Here is a 5860-nt window from a genome sequence, read left to right on the forward strand (position 1 = left end):
CCCCCGCGCCGCCAACCTTCGTTCCGGCTCGCAAGGTTCCGGGCAGGCGAGCGGCGCTTCCGGGGCGGGGGTGGCGCGGCGGGGCTGGGGGAGCTGCGGGCTCAGGGGGCTCCGGCCGCGCTGACATGGGCCCGTAAATAAGGCAAACTGGGCTATCCGGGCCCCTCCTGTCCCCCAGGCCCTGGCTGCTGCTCCGTCTAGCTGTGGGCAGAGCCTTCGGCCGCTTTAGCTTGCGAAGGCACCGTCGCGGGGTTACCAACACCCAGGCCCCGATCGTGGCCTCCCTATGCCGGAAAAGCTGCACGAAAAGTACCCTGAGAAGAGCTCCAACACCGCAAAGCTCAGGCTGGGTGTTCCCTTCCATCTTGGGGAGCTGCTGAGGATGGACGTGGCAACGAGAAAAATAAATTAATGCTGTATTTATGTAGGGTGCCTGGTGGGAAGAGGAATTTCCACAGCTCCTCAGTGCTGGTGTCCCGAGAAAACTTAGCCACGCTTTCAGACACTGCTTTAAGGCCCAAAAGGAGGGGCTGGAAGTGTTTGCAAAGTCCAGTTGATGTACTGAAATCCCTTTCTCTAGTGGTGGTATTTGTTGTTAGCATTGGCTGGTCAGAAGAGCAGACCATCCACCACGTGTAGGAATACATTTCTCCTACCTTAGGTGAGAGAAATCTTAGTAACACTAATTTTCTATCACTTCACAACCAGTAAACAGATGCACAGATTTTAAGACCAGATTGTAACACTACCAGTCATCCAATTACTCAATTTGATGCATCTGTAAGAAGCACACCCTGAAAACAGCACTACCTAGAACACCAGAACTGTAAAAGAAGCAAATCTTTGGCAACTTCTTACACAGAAGCAGTCTTAACTAAGCAAATAAAAATTACTTATAAAGAACTGCTGTTCTTGTAGCAATAAAATGTGCTGGGGGGCAGAAGCTCCAGTATTCCTTTGAGCCCCAAAGTAGTGCAGCAGAAATAACCACAGACATTGCCAAGTACATCTGTAGATAGGAGTATAGGTAGTAAAAGGGGGAAAATGTAGCATGTCGTGTAGTCTTGAGTATTTTGCAGGTTTTAAAGTCTTTAAAAGGCTGTTTAATTTCTACACCCTATATTTTTTGGAAATATTTCTTTTGTTGTCGCAACCCTGCACAATAAGTGACCTATGTCTTTGCACTTCTGTCATTCCACAATTTTCCTCAGTGATGTGGATTGCAGCCAAGATAGCAAATTTCTTTTCCTGCCTCGGTATCAGGTGGGAAAATTAGAAGTTGGAGAGAGGTCAGAAAGTGGAGACAGATATTCTTACATGACTGAGGAAACTGTTTCCCAAGGAAAGATTAAAAAGCCTAAGTAAGGGTGTCTTTGTTAAGTGCTGGCTAAGGGCAAACAGGATTTGACTTCTTGTTTCTATCATAATCTGTGCTCCTGAGCAGAGTTATCTTGGACAAATTTCAGTCTAACTCACTGCTACAAGCAAAGAGAAAACTTGTGCTGAAAATCTTGGGCCAGTGCTGTGATTTGCAGAGTAACAAGAAAACTGTAAACACTCCCATGATGTTTAATGAAGAGGCCCAAGCATTACAGGAGATGCAATTCCTAATGTTTTACTCTGTGGGGCTCAAATCCTACGGTATCTGCCAATAGTAAGCGGTAACCATTTGGTCAAGTCTGCTGTGTGATGATAAAGACCCTTTCCATGTGCTTGGCATGATTAATCTCTGAATCACGTTGTGTCAGAAGGGACACTGCTAGGAGAAGGTCATTAAATTGCATAGACAACAAGCTCTCTCAGCATGGCAATTACAGTCCTCATTTCCTAGAACACCCACCTTATTGAACATGTCTCACTCTTGGTAGCCTATTTGTCTCGGAAGTATGTCAAAATCTTCAGATTAAGTCCTGTAATAGGTTCCAATAAAGGACGGCTCTGAATCTTCTTCCCTCAGATTGAATTAACAAGTCACGTCTCCGAGAGCACACTTCTCTCCATGAGCATTATGCCAGAGCATTTGTCAGAAAATTTGTTGCCAAACCTCATTTCAAATGGCTGTCATTGTCTCCCATCACTCTGGTGTGAATGTTTTCTCTGTTGGAATTGTGGTCTGAGGAATGCTGGAGATATGACCAGCCTGGAGAATCTTTCCAAACCAGACAAAGCAGCACTTACATCCCAGTTTATCATTAGGAACAGTGGCTGAAGAGCAGCAGAGGCACAAGCTGGCATTCTGTGTGTACGAGTCTATAGTTAAACCTTGGCTAATGAAACAGTGCACAAAACTTGGATCTATGGGTGCACCAGGGCCAACATTGGGGAAAAAAAACCCCGAAAGTGTAAAAAGGATGGCGCAGGAATTTGCAATCCTAATCTTTTTTTCTAAGATTTTAAATGTGTTAGGGTTTTTTTTTTTTTTGTTTTGTTTTGGTTTTTTTTGTTTTTTTGTTTTTTTTTTTGGTGGGGGGGGTGGTGTTTTTTTGGCTGAAAGTTTAAACATCAACAGTTCTGGGATACAGCTCAGTTGAAGCAGTTACTGTGTATTCCTCATTACATAAATAGCAGCAGCAAATTCACAGAATTGTAGAATGGTTTGGTTTGGAAGGCACCTTAAAGGTCATCCAGTTCCAGACCCCTGCCATGGGCAGGGACACCTTCCACTACACCAGATTGCTGAGAGCCTTGTCAAACCTGGCCTTGAACACTCCCAGGGATGGGGCATCCACAGCTTCTCAGCTTCTCTGGGCAACCTGTGCCAGTGCCTCACCACCCTCACAGCAGAGAATTTCTTCCTAATAGCTCATCTAAACCTGCCCAGTGTCAGTTTGAAGCCACTATCCCTTGCCTTATCACTACCTGCCCTTGTGAAAAATCCCTCTCCAACTTTCTTCTAACCCCTTTTAGGTACTGAGAGGTCCTATAAGGTCTCCCCAGAGCATTCTCTTTTCCAGGCTGAATAACCCCAGCTCTCTTGGTCTGCCTTTCTAAGAGAGAACAAATGAAGACAAAACTTCCCTTTGGTTTCTCTTTGGAGTTGTACAACTCCTCTGTCCTGGTGGGTTCTAGAGTTAAAATGAATTTGTAGATCCCAGCAAGAAAGTGACCAATGTCTGCACAAGCCTGTTGTCAGTTTGTCTCTAGGAAAGAAGTTTGCAGGATGTTCTTCCAACACAAATGCACAGACTCACAGGGAAATGTGCAGTGGGTTTATATAAAGGGAAACAAGGTCAGAGTAGTGTACCTTGTGCTTAAGCAAGGCAGTAAAAGTTTTGTGCTACCCTTAGCTCTTGTGGGAAAGTACTCCACAGACTTGTCTCGTCCTGTGCAAAGGAACTCTTGCCTAGGCAGACAGGATTACCCTTCCTGAAAAAGTGCAGTCATGCTGTAGTTCTCAGATGCGATCTTCATCCCAGAGTGGAGCCTCTCAATACCCTGGGTGCAGGCCACCAAAAGCCTTTAAAGACAGGACTCCAGTTTTGACTTCATTGGATGGGTGTAGAAGTAAATGTAGGCACCTGCTGCCTCCTGCAGTGGCCTTTGGATCAAGTTCTTCATGCTTAAATTTCAACAGAATAGAAATGAAAAAGTAATATAATGATGGTAATTACTAATGTAGCCCCTTGTTCTGTGCTAGAAATTCTTACTGGCATCTGTGAGAATGGAGCATTGTAGCATCCCTCACATGTTGGTGTGCCATTATCCTCAGCTTCCCAAGTGCTGAGCCTGTATTATCCCAAATAAACAGCTTAATGTTTGTGATCTTTCTAGCTGTGTTTTCTTATCCAGCTTTCTCCCATGGCTGCTACCATTCTCTTCCTAACCACATTGTGAACAAATTGCCTTGACTCACACATATCCCCCAAATAACTGCCCTTTCTGTTCCAATGAAGACTGAATTCCAAGCCAGTATAATAAAGTTTAAAATCTTTGTGACTTTTGTAGGTCATATTCATAGCCTGATTCCTGCACCAAGAGAGATCAATAACACCAAGATAGGAGATGAGCATGATAAAGCTCTCCAGTGCCGCGAGATTTAAGCATGTTTATTCTCATTTCCATTTCTTTGGTTTAGCTGACGCCATGTTTTCCCCTCAGCTCTGCAGGGTATTTGCAGATGAAGAAAAAAAGAGCAGTTCACGAGTAAATCACAGAATACTGTGCTGTCATATAATAACTACTGCTCTAATCTCATATTCAATAAAACTCATATAAACTGACATTTAATAAATCATAATAAAGTACTACCTGGTCCTCTGCAAATGTTTTACCTCATGAAAGTTCTAGTCCAGCTCCCAGCAAGGTCAGGTGGAAACTTTCTATTTCTTTCCATGTGAATTCATTTGATCCCTGAGCCTCACAAACACCAGTGCAGTAAACCTGAATGTTTTTAGGAGGGAGACACAGAGTGGTAAATATAACATTTGCAAACCTTTATGCCTGTGGTTTTAAGCATAAACTTGTTTGTAGACTTAGCTGAATGTTTGTGCAACTATTAGCTACCTCAGCAATGAAAAACATAGAAAAGACAAGAACTCTTGTGTACAAAAAAAAACCCCAACAAACCAAGGTCAGAAACAGGGACTGGAAAATAATTCTAAAAAGAAATTGTTAAATCTTGCCCATTGGATGCAACAGGTTTGCACGCTGTGTATGCATGAAGTGATGCTGGCTAATCTTAAATCTGTGTTTTCCAAACTTTAAGTGCTTGAGTTTGCACTATCCGTATTATTTGACACAATTTATTCTGCATGTGGTCATTGATTATTATATATCAGCTTTCAACCAATACCATGGTGCCATTTGAAAAGGAGCTTCCTGGTTTAAGAGATATGTAAGTTTATGTGTTATGTTGAGGAGCAATTATTATTTTGTCCCTCATCAATATGAGAAAATTAAAAAGAGATAAAAGGACTTAATTTAGCTAATATGTACCTAAATCTTAAATTCTTCCATGTTTCTTCTTCCCTAACTCCATTCATTCATTTATTCATGCTCAATAATCATTCTTATTCCTATATTTCACAGGAATTAATTATGGTAGTGATGTATTACCTGACACAATCAGGTTCAAAACACAAACCAGTGACTGGAATTTTAGGAATTCATGTCAGATTTTCTTCATTTTATCAATACCTGCATCACAGGAGTTGGCTGGAGCTACAATGAACAAATAAGAAAGAGAGCTTGTGCCGGAAAAAGTGGGTTTATGTCCTGAGTAGATTTTAAATGTTTAAGAACTTGTCAAGGAAGGCAGGTGGGAGAACAAGATGGTCAATGAATATGGTATCCAAATCTTTAAGGCTTTAGGAATGGGGTTTTTTACATTTAAATTATTGTTAGCTATGTTCATCACAGCTGATAATTTTAAAGAATTCTCAGTAATCATTAGTAAAGAGAAGAACAAACTTGCATACATGAAAAATCAGAAAAGCTTAGGTAAGCTCAGAAAGTTGTCTCCTGCTCTCTGGGAATCACAGAAGAGATTGTGGCTTGAGCCTGCCTGTCTGTAGTAGAAAAAAATCCAAATGCCTAACACCCAAGTCACAATTAAACCTCCAAGGGGGACAAAGGGGCCAGAATAGTGACTTAGCTTGTATGCACTGAGGGTTGTGCAGGGACACAACTTATAAAGCAACAAAATGCAGAGAAAGATATTTCAGTAAGGTGACTAATTGTGAGTCATTTCCTGCAGAATAGTCTCAGGGAATTTTATATATATATTTAGTTGAAAGGTTTATATATTTGTTACCTAAATATTTTTATATTATGCTTAATTATTACCTCAAATAGTAAAATTTTCCAGACCTACTTTGTTCATTATTATAACAGTCTTCACAAAACCACTTGACGCCTCACT

The sequence above is a fragment of the Corvus kubaryi genome, unplaced genomic scaffold, assembly GCF_017639235.1.
Source record: "Corvus kubaryi isolate FWS band 111438036 unplaced genomic scaffold, C.kubaryi_AGA036_p1.0 76, whole genome shotgun sequence".
Taxonomy (NCBI): Eukaryota; Metazoa; Chordata; class Aves; order Passeriformes; family Corvidae; genus Corvus; species Corvus kubaryi.